This window comes from Eucalyptus grandis, chromosome 5, assembly GCF_016545825.1.
Source record: "Eucalyptus grandis isolate ANBG69807.140 chromosome 5, ASM1654582v1, whole genome shotgun sequence".
Classification (NCBI taxonomy): domain Eukaryota; kingdom Viridiplantae; phylum Streptophyta; class Magnoliopsida; order Myrtales; family Myrtaceae; genus Eucalyptus; species Eucalyptus grandis.
The window spans coordinates 45,997,858-46,014,937 of NC_052616.1; positions in this window are offsets into that span (position 1 = coordinate 45,997,858).

The window sequence follows — 17,080 nt, forward strand, 5'->3', positions numbered from 1 at the left end:
GTTAGAAAGGACTTTCACTCACTCTAATTCAAAAGGGCTATTTTAGGAGAATCATTCCATCTCATTATATTGACAAGGGTCCGAGTATTCTTACAAGCAGTATGACATTACCAATATTAGGGGTCTTTAACAGGGACTGTAATTGGGCTTGGTCAACGGCTTAACAAATGGACTCTTTGAGTCAAAGCTATTAAAAGAACAACTCCGCAATCATCTCCAGGTTTACAAGTCAAGAACCCTGCAAAATGAGAAAGAGATAATCCTGCCCGCACTTCTTCGAGCGATGCTTAAGACATGTGAACATCTATGTTAATTCAAGTGCCCTAATTAGAAGAGACTTTGCAATGGATGTAACGTAGGCTAGGTTCATGGGTTGAGAAATGAAAGATTGTTAGGCTCAAAGATGTGTATCATGGTCAAAGTTAATGATCATCTAGGCATTGTCACCGGTCTTCTCTTTCACCTGGGATTGTCATTATAAATGCACCATTGATCTTAACTCTTTGACTAATGCTCCATTGAGATACAATTTTTGCAACCGATAGTCATCTATTTGACATTTTTATGGGCATTGGCTTTGCTTTTACTAGGCACATTACTTTTTTTGCCCCCAATTTTCATTCATTTTTTTTTCACTTCTTTTCCATGGGCATCGGCCTTACTTTTACCAGGCACACTGCTTTTCGAGGCCCTAATTTTCATTCATCTTATGTCTATGGGCATCAACCTTGCTTTTACTAAGCACATTGCTTATTCATGCCCCTAGTTTTATATTATATGATTCAACATTTGGACTATGTCAGTGCTTTGGACCATGCTCCTTGAATGATCACCAACTGGGTTTAAGTGGGCTATACAAAGGATATAAGTGTGTAGGATAGAGAAAGAAATGCTCTTCGCCATCCTAAGATACTTAAATTACCACATGGATTCAATGTAATAGCATGACTTGAAGATTGATGCAAGTGAAAGCAAGAAAATTTCTTTCCATTTTCTCCACATTATGGTGTTGTTTTACCTCCAATTTGCCCCGATGTAGGGTGGTTCTTGACAGGAGTAATTTGAAAGAATTTCCACAAGTGTATGGGGCTCAAAGAAGTTAAGCAATGGATCACCTGTAGTGTTTGGGATAGAGAAATGAATTGCCCCTCATCATTTCGGTTATCATACCTTTTGTGAGAGAACTCTTCATCTTGCGAATATGAACCTTCCTACACTCATCTCACAAGTGTATGAATTGGGGATTGTGTATAGGATAGGGTTCACCTTTCATCATCCCAACTCATCTCATTTAGTATGCTCAATTCATTCATCATTCATTAAATTAGTCCATCTTGATGTTCTTTAGTGGAATTGGTGGACAAAACATGTAAGAGTCATCATGCAAAATCCTTTTTAAAAGAATTCAACAGCTTTAAGCATGAAAAATTGTCAACTTCAAAACAAACAGTTTTCCACACTAAAAAATGTTTTTAAGCATTCATTCAAGGATTGCTCCACAAAGGGATTGCCTCGACAATGGATGTCCTTGGATTGTCCTTACCAGTCAAAACTGAAAATATGCTTTTGCCCCTGCACAAGAGAAAGTGCATGAATGAGATACTATGCAAGATCAAAGTAAATTCAAATTGCACATCCATTTTGGCTCGAATCGAGATTTTGTCTCAATCATGTTACTATTAGAATTTTTAGTACCCCCCCAATTCGTCATCTCTTTCACCAAATATGGATAGTCCTCTTGCCCCTCATTTTATTTACTCTTTGGAAGTGTGCTCTCAAACTTGTTAAGTAACAGTTGAACCAACTGATCTATCATTGCGACATGATATGCCTTTTTCATATGCTTTCTCATCAGACCAAGAAATTAATGCTCTGAAACATGAAGTAAATGAGTTAGAAAATTAAACAAGGCTAACCTAATGCATGCTTTTGGAAATGGCTTCAAAAATGATTTTTGTATTATTCTTCTCTTTTTGGGGGGGAATTTTTGGAATTCTTTTGCAACAAGACATTTTTGAAACATTTTGACACGAGGAAGCATGATGAAGCCTAGGCCTTGGAATTCTCCTTGGATACCATCACCAGGCTGGTTTGGAATACCCCATCATGTCCTCAAAACAAAACTTGTAATTTTATTGATATTCATCAATCGAATTACATTTATTAAATGGTAAATGCAATGCTCAATCCCTAAACGGAAAGTGAAAAAGAAGAAATTGAAAACATTTCATAAAAAGCAATAAAAAATTCCCACGCAGGAGAATGTGTGAAAACAATAAATGAGTCACTCTCATGGGCTAGGGCCCGTTTCTTCTGATGGCGCCTATAAAGAGGTCATCAAACAGGCTCGTGATCAAGGTTGTCTATCTTTGAAGGTGTCGGATCATCCATACCACCCCATCCATTTGGGACAATATCCCAAGGGTTAATATGAAAGTTGGGAGGTGCCGAATACTTCACATGATAGTCGAATTTGCCACTTGGCTACCCCAGGGTGTTAATCACTTCCACTCTATCTTGCATCATTCTCGGAGGGCCAAGGAATATCTCGTGAATGTTGGGAAGTAACGAGTTTTGCCTCCCTTGCCCTTGTTCAAGTGACAAGTTTTGATTTTTTTTGTCTCTGTCCTTTAGAATTTTCTTTACCTCTTTCATGGCGCCCTAATCCAGTAGAATGGGACTTCCGAGGGGCTTCAATGTGGTTTCGAATGCCTTAACCCCTTCTTCCAAGACCATGTGGCATCATCTGAAGCCTCAAAAGTGGAAATGAACTGTACAACTGTTTTCCCCATCACATATAACAAGACTGACGACGAAACTTTGTCATGGACCGACAAAAATTGCAACGAAGTAAGTAAATTGCAAAATAAGAGTTTGGACAACTTACCTTCACCAAGAAGGGATGACAATCACATAGACACACGCATGAAATGTGAGGCTCGATTTCTACCTAGACGGCTTAACAAAGTGGAGCTAAGAGGATGATCCAACTGCTGCAGTCTCGCATTTAACATGTTAGATCCCCCTAACTCCGGCTCAATTGAACAGAATGCCCAATAGTCACGCAGTCTTGCGGATATGTACAAACACATTTGACACCATGAAAAACTTTCGAGGAAAAGAAAGTCAACCTCTACATAACAGTCTCGCTTTGAAGGAAGTATCCTTCTCAACACCATCCTAAAAATCCTATCGCAGCCTAGGTCCGGCAGCAAGTTGTGTGCTAAAAGCAATAAAACATGCACAACGGTTTAAATACAAACAACACTTCTAATCAGGAAAAATAAATCATTCATCCCAACACCTCCTTGCAAGACAAGGATTAACAAAGACTACTCCCCCTGTACCTCCCCATCTACAAAAACATTTAACACCTTAAATATTAAGGATGTACCTGGTATCCTCGCTGCCAAACAAAAACATTTAAAAAAAAAATGGCCTAAGTCCACTAAGAGTTTTAACTCAATTGCCCAATGGAGTCGTCAAGCTGTCGCGACCTGAATTTCGAGTGCACTACCTAGGGTATAAGCTAATGGACTGCTAAGTCTAGACTTAGCTCAGGCTCTCTCAAGCCCATACCAATTCGCGACTTAGGTTCAAGTTTTAACGTGTAAATGGATTTTATCTAGAAGTTGTCACTAATCAATTAATGGTAGGTCAATTAGATACCTAAGTAAAATAATAGGAGAATTATTTTACTCCTATGAACCAGAGACTTTGGGTACGGGGACTTGGTTACACTGGATTTATCTAATGCTTTTTCGGTACCATTCTTTTTATTTTCAAAAATATTTTTTTGCAAGCGCCTTGGATCTATTTTAACCTAAATTACTATCATGCAAGAGGGTGATCACACGGGTGCTCAATCATTATTAAACACTCAATGAATCAAACAAATTGCACAAAGCAAACAATTTTTTGGATTTTCTTTTATCTTGAATTTAAAATATGCACTTTAACTACATGGCCTAATTTTACTAATAAACAAATTCTAATTAAATGAACCTATTATGCAAATTAATTAACATGCACCTAATTTTTTGTATTTTTTATTGAAATTCGGAATTAATAAAAACCCTAATTAAACTATCTAAAATGAATAATTTTCTAATTTATTTTAGGGATTAATTTGATTTAAACCCTATCCTATCTTAAAAAACTATTTTTTAGCAAAAAAAAAAAGATTATCAAGATGTGCCAACATTATTTAAAAGTTTGTCTATATAAAAAATAATTAATCCTAATTTATTACAAAAATTATATATCTAAAAGTGCAATCCTAAAAAAAAAATGTAATCCTAAAAATGCAATCCTAATTTACTAAACATACATGCTTTGATGCAAGACTTTGATTTTTTTTATTTTTTTTATTTTTTAGTGTTTTCCCAAGACAAGCAATTATCAAATAAACATTATATTTAAACTAATCAAGACATTCATCAAATAAAGGATTAAAATAATCAAAAAAATAACATGTTGTCTCATGGGTTAAATTATTGATTACTCTAACCCTAAACATTACAACATAAAAAAAAAGGTTCAAAATAATTAAAAATCTTATCCAAAGTCTTACGAATCAAAGTAATAATTATAATGATTTAACAATTAAAATACTATCAAAATGCCCAAAAATCAATATTATTAAAAAATGATCCGACGCCTTACGGATCAAATTATTAATTACAATAATTTTGGGCAAAACCCTGCAAATAATGCCTACAATATTCATAAAATGAAACCTCGAGATCAAATGTTTCAATTTAAATAACTAAACTTAGAAAGAAAAATAAAATAAAATAAAAATAGAATAAATGAGAAATAAAGATAAAGAAAAAATAAAATAAACTAACTAAAAAAGGGAGGGCTTGCGGCAGCATTGGTGGGCGGCGTCGGCAGAGGGTGGCTGGCATCGGAGCTCTAGTGAGGGGATCAACGGAGGTATGGCATCCGGCGTGGCATCAGGCGAAGTAGGGACAATGGCGTGGCATCGCGAAGATTGAACATAATCTGGGCTACTAGTTGTGCAAAGGTGTGGACGTAGCTTCGGCTAAGGGAGGGGCTCCGGCACGATGGCGAGCAACGGGCTAAACTCGGCGACAGGTAGGGGCGCAAGCTACGGCAACAGTGCGGCGGTGATGCTGCTAATGCTCGGGAGGAGATGGTGCAAAGCTGGGCAATCAGCGGCGACGAGCGAACTGCCCCTGCTGCTCGTGAGATACAGCAACGGCAAGTGCAATGGTGCGACGGTGGGCACGAGCAAGTGAGGGGCAATGACGCTGGCGTCAGCAACGATGCGGCGGCGATGTTGAGGATGATCAAGCAAAGGACTGATTGTGGCGAAGCAGGCGTCGAGTGCTGGTGCAAGTGCGACAACAAGGCCTCGGTGTAGCGATGGGCAGTGGCGCGGCAGTGGGCTGCTACGATGTTAGCGCTAGTGGGTCGCAAGTAAAGGCGAGGCTGAGGCGTTGCTGGTGTGGTGTCCGCGGCACGTTGCTAGTGCTCGGCTACTGGTGTTGGGTAGTGCTGGAGCAAAGGTGGCCAACGAGAGGATGAGAGGCAAAGGCGTGACGGATGCTCGGCTGTGAGCGCCAATGATGCTACTGGTGTAAGAGCACGCTAATGGTGGCCGGCAAGGGACGCAAAGACGCCCACGCGAGGAAGACAAACCATGCGCTACTTTTTCTCTTTTTCTTTTTTTTTCTTTTTTTATTTTTTTCTCTCTATATCTCTCCTGTCTATTCACATGTCTCTCTCACTGTACTCTCCCTTCCCTCACGTCTTCTCTCTGCATGAATTTTTTTTAGCACGAATTTTTCTCTCGAAAAATGTGGCTCTCTTTCATAGTGATTCCAAACGACCGCTTTCCATGGCAATTTTCGAGTTTCCATCTTCTGTTGCATTAATTTATGGCTACAAATCGGAGCGTGATTTCACGATCAACTCGATCTTACTTCGATTCCTTCCATTTTATAAAGATTCTTGCTCTTTACTCACTTGATTTCCTAATTGCTTCCACATTTATGAAAATCTGAATATTCATCAGAATTTCCAACTTCCATGCATAATCAATCGGATTTATTTTCCCCATTTTTCCTTTTATTTGTTCCAATGCGATTTTTTTTTATCCTCTAAGGATTGCCAAAATTAGGTGTTAACATTCACTTTACTTCAAGAGACTCTGTCTAACATATTACATTCTCCTTGCCTTTTATAGGCATAAAGAGGTTATAAACACACAAGGACCAAGCTCACTAGTCTAAAAACGAATAGAGGCTCCAGAAAATCCAGCCGAAAATTATTCTAGGCAATATGAATAGTGATTTCCCTAGCCTACTGCTACAGTAACCTGTTACGATGACTTGCTATAGTTAACTATTTCTTCTATCACGAGCATGGTAGTCGTAATCTGAGTCATCAAAACTATGCATTTCTGCAATAAGATGTTCTTCATATTTCTGTTCAAATTCTGCAAGTCGGATATCAAAGGGGCTTTGAGTGTTCCGCATGTTTATGTCTCTTAATAAATATGCTTCTTCATGAATCTTGGAGGATCCTGGAGTGTCGGCAGGCAAATTTGGCTGAGGCTAATTAGATGGTTGAGCATAGTAAGAGGTGTCCATCCCTAAGGTAAGTTGTTGGGAGCACATAAAAACCATTCTATTTTTTGTTTTTCTATTTGTCTATTCCCGAAAGGAGGTTTGAAATGGAATTACGTTTGGTGACAGAATTTTATTTTTTTATTTTCAAAAAAATTTCATTCCAAAAATAGGTTTAAAATAGATGTCAAAATTAATTTTTTTTTTTACTTTTCTACTTATGGAATAAAAATGAAAAATAAAAAAATTTATCATCACTGCTCTCACTACTATAACTTGTCACCACCGCCTACCATCCGCCACCGTCTGGATGGCAAAATTTTGTGTCGTTATTAAAAAAATTTCTATTTCAAGAATTGAAAGTTTGTGTCGTTATAAAACGTATATTTTGCTTAAAAACTCGTCCAAGAAATAAATATATATATTTCCAAAACATAATAATTATCATTTACGTCGTAAATGCATATAACTTTCTTTCGAGAAACAAGCCCACCTAATGGCATCCAAATGTCTAAATCTTTGGCATCAGGGCCTATGCTTAACTGTCTACCTCGTGTCATTATCGGATATTCCTCAAAAGGCATGGCGAACGCACTTTGACTTACCTTAATCGACTTCTTCCTTTCAACCGCGATTGACTTACCATGTTTCCCATAATGGTAGCAAAAATTAATAAAAGAAATAATCTAAAAGGAAATTAGTGCAGCACAACCGACTCCGTTGACTTCCTTTCTGAAAGAATCATTCCCAATGGGATCCGTGGGCTCCCACAAGGACTAGTGGAAAAGGGGGTTTAAAAAGAGCTAGTCATGCCTCGTTATATTTTGCATCAATGTTTGTGCAAACTTCACGGTCCAGTAATTATTGAGCCTGTATATATAAATATATAAACAAAATCACGTCCTTGAAATAGTCGACTTGATGTTGAATTATTGTGCTTCAACTAATTAACGATTCTAGCCAAACATCGCAGTTCTTGTTCTTCGAATTAAGATGGGATTTTGCTCCATGGAATTATAACTTGATGATCAAGTTCTAAAACTGATGAGATAAATCTACTAATAATAATACAAAAAAAAATTCCAAAAGAATAAGAGCTAACTAACAAAAGAAAAATACATTCTTGAGAAATTACTGGAAACCTACTTTCAAAATTGACTGAAAAAACAGACCTAAACAAGTCTTTCAAAGACTTCATTTTAGTTCAATCTGGACCTCAAGAACTCTAGAATTAAAACATCAAGAGCAAATTCCTTCCTCTTGGGGAAGACAAAATACAATGGGGAACTTTGGAAATGTTAAGCATGCAGGCATTGGCATATTAAAATAAAGAATACAATCATATCAACCCACTTAAATTGCCAAGCAGGCAAGGTGGCTCCAACATAAGAGCGCATGTTCCTTGTTGTTTGATGAAGTTACCCTGCAACCAGACAACAAAGAATCCAAATAGCAACCCTAGTTACAAGAAATCTACTTTTGAAAATGACTAAGAAACAAATTGCCGTGGAATAAAGTGCACTTTACAGAAGTAAATCTTGTTCTACAAATGTTTAGGTATGTCCCTCTCCGGATGCACTTCTTTCTCCCATAACTATTCTTATTCGTTACAATATATATATATATATATATATATATATATATATATATCAAGTTTTTAGGGTCAATATTACCATCCATTAATTTCCGTCAAATTTTACTATCAAATTGATAAATTGAATAACACGTGACGTCATTTGGGGTTTTTATCCTCCGTTTGTCACATGTATTAGTTTAGAGTTTTTGATGGTGTTAATCCAATTTAACGGAAACTAACAGGGGAAAAATTATTACAAATATATAAGTTTGACATTTTTAGTGTTTAAGAAATTAATTTTAGGTAAATTTATTATAGGTCTATCAATTTGGGATTTTCGTGATATTATAAGTAAACCTATTCACACATTTAGGTTACATGGTTAGCCACAACAAATGGCATGGCGGGCATTGGTTTGGTGCTCATGACCAGGTCACACGCGCTACTTGTGCTTATGACTTGGCCCAACTCGTGAGCCCAGCCTTGGCCCAGCTCGTGAGCCCAGCCTTGGCCATGACCCTGGCCTTGTCGTGGTGAGTAGGCTCGTGACCAAGAACGTGTTCTAGGCACAAGGATGGCTCTAGACAGGGTAGCTAACCAACAATAAGGTCGAGAGAATCTAGGGATGCCCGAGCAACTGGCTTGTAATTGCCTGACAATTATAATGATTTGAATTGCATGTTGTTACCGTATGTTCCTGTGTATAAATGAGCCCGGGACTTGTTGGATCATCGGTTTGAATCAGTAAAACTGTTGGAAGTGTTCCAGCATCTCTTGTGCATTTCATCAAACTAAATTCCTTCAATATCCATAAAGTTGATGATATTCTTGATAATTTGGTTTCCGATTGCACGACACTCGTTGGCGATGGCCGCAGCGGTTCTTCTGTACTCGTCATCAGTGACTTGTGGTCTAAACATTTTTAGTGTCTTATGATGGCTAACATAGATCTTCAGGCAATTAAATTAACTCCTCTCCTCACTTAATATCTTAGACGCAGAGATTGTGGTGGACAATTTCTCATTTTCTCCGCATTTTTAAACTTTATTTTCACGAAGGTGAACTATTGCGAGGAACTTGGTCTACTAAGTAGTTTAAATAAAAGTGGCAGATTACACAAAACTTCCCAAACATTGGAGTAGTATATGTTTGTCCTCAAGGTTTGAACTATTGCGCATTATTTCTTGAACTTTCATTTTGTTAGAGCCGTTAATAGTGTTATATTTTCCGTTAACATATGCAATGCACATGTAAATGTAAATTTTTATCTCTCTCTTTTTCTTTTTCTTTTTGTAAAAATATCTTTTACCCTTGATTTTTGTGAAAATGAAAGAAAAAAGAAAATGGAGAAAGATATAGATACTGTATTTAATATAAAAATTTAAGAGAATATATGAAAAAATTAATAGAACTACTAAGATATTTTAAGAAAAAGAAACGCTATTAAGTAAAACGGAGAAATGCCTCAGTAACAAAAAAAGGTCAAATAAGGATAATTGGATACTCATTCTTATTTTTAAATGCTAATGGAACGTATGATCGATCGACGAGAAGTATTTAAGGCATCACCTTATCACTTAATCATTTTCTTTCATTAGCTAAGGACATCATCTCCTTTTAAACTTTTTCAAATATTTTTGTTGATCAATTTTTTTTTACTTCAATTGACCCTTTAAATATGCATAATATATAATCATTTTTCGTCATTTCACTTTTTTGTTATTGAGGCATTCTTCTTCTTTTAAAAAAAAATGTGTTTATTACTTTTCTTAAAACATCTTGCTTAGTTATATTAAAGTGGCTATACTTATCAAATCTTAACAAATTGGTATTGTTTACTATTATTATCGACTATTTTCATTATTAATACTTTACTTAATTTAGTTTCCTCCGGTAGTCTATATCGACAATAGTACTATTCTATATTTCTTTCAAAAAAAAAAGAGATGAAAAAATGTTTTTCGCCCTTTCAAAGTCTTTGTATATTATTGTCCAAAAAAAGTCTTTGTATATTGGACATGCTAACAAAAAAAAAAAAAAGATTTGATCGATGCGTATTATGTAAAAGTTGAAAAATTCAGGGCAAACGTACACTACCCAAAAGTCGAGGAGGGGTTTGTGTAATTTTCCCTAAAAACCATGAGAGGCAAAGATTAAGTATTTGGTCGTGTTCACTTTCACAAACTTTCTTCTATATGATCTCCATACGTCAATAATTGAGGAGTAAATTGTTATGTCTCTGACCCAAGAAAAAAAAAATTACTATGTCAAAAGGAAGAGTGCAATTTGTTCTTGCATTCCACGAACCACAACTTTTAATATCTTTCGACCTCTTTTTATGCACAACCGTCTAAAGTGAAATGATTTGATCAATCTGAAAATGTAATATAATTGAATATTGTCCACAAGTGAAAATTTATCCATGAGAGCGATGGGGGGTATGGACCGAAATTGTTGCTCTATGAGACGCCCATCAAGCGAGATGGAAGAAGCTACAGTGACATATATCCACATTTATATTTGCTATCTATGAAAAGATTTCGTGACAATTATCGATGAATTTTATCCTTACATTTTCATAAATTACCGTTGGGACAAATAAGTTCTAATTTAGCTGTAAAGATGTGTTACTAATTTATTCACTTAATGCTTACCTCGCATGGGGTTAAATGGAAGTTTAGGATAAAAGTATGGATTTTCTTTTTTTTCTTTTTTTTTTTTTTTTGTGGTCGAAAGGTAAAAGTATGGAATTGAAAGGGTGATGGATTCACTTCAAAATATGGAGAGACAAGTGAAAGATTGCTTTATTGTTATTTCTTCGTGTTGCATCTTTGTCCATTTATATTTAACACAACTCCCACGTATCTCAATAATCTTTTTGTGCATGTTAGCTCCAACGTCAAGCATGCTCCTCCCTTAATCAAGATCTTAACTCATGGGAAGAACTCTGCACTTGAGTCTTCATCTCATTATTTGTGAGGATCGCCACAGCCTCGATGCTCACCTTCATCCCCAATCTCTCCTACCAAACCAAACAATAAAGGCTGTCCTGGGACTGCATTGTTATGACATAACACTTGCTTCAGCCCCCGATTTTTTTCACTGGATCGAAGCATGAAGTCATTGTGAAAAACAATATTACTCACAAGATTTTTCCATCGAGAATTTCACCAAACACCAAACCAAATATGACAGAATTTTGGTAAGAAGTGTTTTCTTGTATATCTCTGTATGCTAGTACATTGTACATTTATAATGTATAGCTGAAAAGTAAACTAGGAAAGGAAATATACGACAATATACATCTATCGGAGATTTCCTATTTACTGTATTAACAGAATATCAATTACAATTAGAATCAATTCTATGATCTTCCAACACTCCCCCTCAAGCTGGTGGTCTATATATGTCGAGGACACCTAGCTTGCTCAATAGAAACTTGTGTTGTCTTTGGCATAGTGACTTAGTGAAAATATCTGCAGGTTGATCCACTGTTCCAATGCCTTTTGTTATGAGAACTCCCTCTTTGATCTTGTCTCGAGTGAAGTGACAGTCAACCTCTATTTGTTTCGTTCTTTCATGAAAAACTGGATTTGCTGCTAACTTAAGTGCAGCATCATTATCACGTAACAACTTACTTGGTCCACCGACTTGTATTCCCAAATCTCGATAGAAGTCCTCGTATCCAGCACTATTTCACAAGTTGTTTTCGCCATGGCTCGATATTCGACTCGCCCGATGACAATGATACAAGATTGCTTCTTTGTCTTCCATGAAATCAATGATTTTCCTAATTTAATACAAAAACCAAGTGATAGATCGCCTAGTCATCGGGCAAGTTGCGTAATCAGTGTCACAAAATGCTGTCATCTCCATATCACACTCGCGAGATAAAAATATACCGAGCCCTGGGCATCCCTTCAAGTATCTTACAACTTTTAAAGCTGCATTCATATGTGACTCTTTTGGCATATGCATGAATTGACTGAGTATTTGTACCGCATAACATATATCAGGTCTCGTCATGGTAAGATATATCAACTTTCCAACAAGTCGCTGATATCCTGATGGATCCCTAAGCAATGAATCATTATTTGATGAAGATGAATTGAGATCATACTCATGTGTTGTCAACTTGGCATTCTGTTCAATAGGAATTACCGCCGCTTGCAACCCGATAACCCCGGCGTAAATGATTTCCAAGACAAATTTTTCCGACCGAGAGAAATTCCTTTGTCGACCCGGCAATTTCAATGCCAAGAAAATATTTGGGAGGTCCCAAATCCTTGATGTGAAAAGTGGAATGTAAATATTTCTTGAATATTGCAACATGAGAATCATTGTTTCCCATAATCAAAATGTCATCAACATATATCAACAAATAAATTGATGATTTTCCCACATTTTGTGTAAATAAAGCATAATCATGCTTAGAATGTTGGAAACCTGCAGAGGTTAATGCAGCAAAGAAACTTGGCATACCATTGTCTAGATGCCTGTTTTTAATCCATACAAGGATTTGCGAAGATGACATACCCGATACTCCCCCTGTCTGCGTAATCCTTGAGGAAGGTCCATGTAGATTTCTTCATCCAAATCACCATGAAGAAAAGCATTGTTTACATCCATCTGATGTAAGGGTCAATTGCGTATTGCTGCAATGGATAAAAAGGACCGGATGGTAACTTCCTTCGCGACTGGAGAAAACGTCTCATGGTAATCAAAACCTTCTCTTTGTGTAAAGCCTTTGGCTACCAACCGAGCCTTGTAGCATTCTATAGAACCATATGATTTGAACTTGATCTTGTAAACCCATTTACATCCGATCGGTTTTCGATCCGGTGGCAAGGGAACAACATCCCAAGTATGATTCTCCATGAGGGCAGTAAGTTTGAACTCCATGGCATGTCGCCACTTGGGGTCTTTTGTTGCCTCATTGAATGAAGATGGCTCATGCTCTTTGGAAATTCGACTAATACAAAGACATATGATTCGCCGATAATCGTTTGAAGGAAACATATGAGGAAACAGGATAATGTGTACCTGAAGATCTGGCAGTAGAACAAATATAATCTTTCGTCCACGTAGGGGGATGACCTCGTCTTTCAGAACGACAAGGTTGGTCAACCAAATGTGCAGGAGCCACAGATAAGTCAGCAGCCACTTCTGTTGTGTCCTCTGAGAGAGGAACTGCCTCAGATGGAGCTTGTAATTCCGTCTTTGGATGGGAAAATTCCACTGGTGCTGGTACCATTGAGGGTGCTGGTACCATTGAGGGTTGAGGCATCAGAAGAAAACCCGGTGCTAATGACAAGTCTTCATCAGATAGGAGAAACCGATTGTCTTATGATAAAGTGGCTTGTGATGAAAATAGCTTGCCTTTGAAAGGAAAAGTTTCTTCATGGAAAATAATATCTCTGCTGGTAAAGAAATGCCCTGTAGAAAATTCCATGACACGATAACCCTTTTGAAGATAAGGGTATCCCATAAAGACACATCGTGTTGCACGGGGACTCATCTTATCTCGAGGACCCACATTTGTTGTATAACATAAACAACCAAAAACTCTTAGATGGCTATTATCTGGCTGTTGCTTGTAAAGCATCTCAAAAGGAGATTTACCATGAAGAATTCGACTTGGCATGCGATTAATCGATAGGCATTTGTGACCACACAATCTCCCCAAAATTCTTCAGGGATGGAGGCTTGATATTTGAGTGCACGAGCTACCTCTAAGAGATGTCTATGTTTTCTCTCAACAACTCCATTTTGCTGTGGAGTATAGGTACAAGAACTTTCATGGAGAATTCCATGAGTAGATGGCAAAGTTGTGCAATCAGAAGAAAAAAATTCTCGTCCATTATCTGTACGAATCCGATGTACAAATTTATCAAATTGATTCCTAATTAAGGAAAGAAAGTTTGATAAATGAGTAAATGTTTGGTTCTTTGACTGCATAAGATATAACCAAGTGGCACGACTATAGTCATCAACGATTGTAAGAAAATAACGAGACCCATCACGATGAGGAGTATGATAAGGTCCCCAGATGTCCATGTGCAGCAAAGAAAAAGGATTTTTGGCTCGAGATGTACTAACTGGAAAAGATGCTCGAGTTTGTTTAGCTAAAGGACAAATGGAGCACTTTGGATGAGGAAATTTAGCACTGTGGCCCAATCGTTGATGCAAAAGAAGATTTTTATTATAACTGATCGTGTTACAATAAATGCCTTTATTCAATAATTCTAAATCTTTTGGAGAATTGGTCCAAAAATAGAGTCCTTGTGCCTCATTACCCAAGCCCATCACTTTGCCAGTCGAAGGGTCCTGAAAGACACAATTTTTGGAATTGAATATGACTTTACAGGAATTGTCCATACATACTTTTGCAACAAAAAGAAGATTGAACTCAAAATCTGGAATGTATAGGACATTTTTAAGAACAAAGTTCTGACCAAGATGTACGGTACCGATTTTAGTAACATGTGTAATGTTCCCATTTGGAAGACGTACCGTAACCGGAGACTGTAGATTTTGATGGATTTTGGAAAATAGGGATTCATTACAAACTATGTGGTCATTAGCGCCCGAATCGATAATCCATGCATCAACAGATAATGAATTCCTTTCATGGAGAAAAGTACCTGAGAATCCTGCACTAGTGTCACCGGTCTTGAGTTGACTCAAAGCTTGCACAATATTTTCATATTGTTCTTGAGTTATACTCTGCTGGGATGTTCCACCACTCTTTTGTGTAGAGACTTGGTATGCTGAAGACTCCTTTTTATTGTTGGGTCTCCCATGTAATTTCCAACATGTATCTATAGTGTGGTGTGGACGTTTGCAATATTCGCAATATTTATTTTTAAATTTTGAATTTTGCATACTGACCTTCCCTGGTATCGGTGCATTTCGTGCAACGGACGAAGATTTATATACTGGTGCTGACGTGGCAAAATGCCGAGCGTCCAATTGCACGCGATGATCCCAGCCGTCCGATGGCGCGCGAGAATCCCAACCGTCCAATGGAGCGCGAGAATCCCAGCCATCCGATGGCGCCCTAGAATCCCAGCCGTTCGATCCGGAAGATCTCCCTCGACCGTCAAATCTCACGCCGCGATCCCAGCCGTCCATTCCAGAAGACCTAAAAACCTTCTGATCATTTCGCGAAGCCACGGCCGCGAAACCTCCCCCTTTTCCTCTCGATTCTCCTCCGGTCCCGGCTAGGGTTTCCGTCGAGACGAATCCAGAAGGGAAGGGAGCGAAGCCTGTCCCTTCTCCGACGCGAGCGTGGTCCATCGCAGCAGTCCTCTGATTTTCTTCCTGCACGGCCAACTGGAAGATCCGGCCGAGCGGTGGTTGGGGATCCATCGTAAGAACTTGCGATCGGAACACGGCGTAGGAGTCGTTCAAGGTAAGCAAAAATCTCGTGGCTTTCTCCTTTTCCTTAATCGCGTGATACTGTCGGAGAGTGGCCTCCGGCCCCTCCAATTTGTCTTCGGCCGCTTCGATTTCGTTCCACAAGCCCGACAGCTAGTTGAAACAAGTGGTCACCGAAAGATTCCCTTGTTTTAGCTCGGTTAGGGCTTGTGTTAACGAGAAAATTCTCGCCCTATCTGACTTTCCATACATCTCTTGCAGGTTATCCCAATATTGCTTCGGATCTTCTATTGGAGGAAGTCCAGCAGCGACGTCCGGTGCCAAGCAATTGCCGATCCAGGTGCGTACCAACTGATTGCATCGCCTCCAATGTCTCTGCAGTCGTTCTTCCATTGGGTAAGGAATTTTTCCTTCGATAAATTCTTCTTTAGACTTAGTAACGAGTGCTCGTCGGAAATCACGGGCCCAAGAGTGGTAGTTCGCCGTCCCAGTAAGAGGTTGGGTGATTAGGCGCAACTCCGGCCCGTCTGCCGGCGATGTGTAGAGTGGATCTCCGAGCTCCGGCCGCCCTCCGTTGAACGGAAAAAGATACGGCGGTCCGTGTGAAACCGGGTAGGGTTCCATCCCTTGACCCGGTATGAATTCGGGTCTGTGACTCGCATTCGACTGACCCGACTGACCAGTCGGGTTGGTTCCATATGGATACTGGCCCCATTGATGCCATGGGGCTGGAGGCCAGTAAGGATTCTAGGGAATCTGCATGGAGCAGGGGCAGGGGCAGAGACATTGGTCACTTGCCCTTCTCCAGTCGATCCATCAGGATCAGAAGCTGAAATAGTTTGATCCTGAGTTGATGAATCTTCTGCTGAGAGATCCATAACATTCTTGTCTTTTGTCATGATATTGAGAATGAATTCCTGATTGCTTTGCTAATCTGTTCTGCAGGAAGAAATCCTCAGTTACAAATTAGAAAGAAGCAACGGCAATTCGAAGCGTTATGAAGCTAGGACGAAACTGAGCTCGATACCATGATATCTCTGTATGCTAGTACATTGTACATTTATAATGTATAGCTGAAAAGTAAACTAGGAAAGGAAATATACGACAATATACATCTATCGGAGATTTCCTATTTACTGTATTAACAGAATATAGAATCAATTCTAAGATCTTCCAACAAAATACATAATGAGAGCCATTCACCAATCAATCATCGATTTTGATATCACTTATTAAAAGAAGCAACGGAAGTCTAATACTTTTCCTTTAGCAAGACCATCAAAATAGAATTAAGTCCGAGCATATTAAACATATCTAGTAAGAATCTACTTTTATTAAAATAACTTAAAATAATGTAATTACGGACCCACAATGATATTTTAATCGTACTGCACCACATCATATCTCTGATATAAGAAGTTATAATATAATTTACACGCGCATCTCAAGCTAATATTATTTTCCATTTACTAGCAAAAAAAAAAAAAAAAAAAGGTTTGTGTAATTTTACCAGAAAACCATGAGAGGC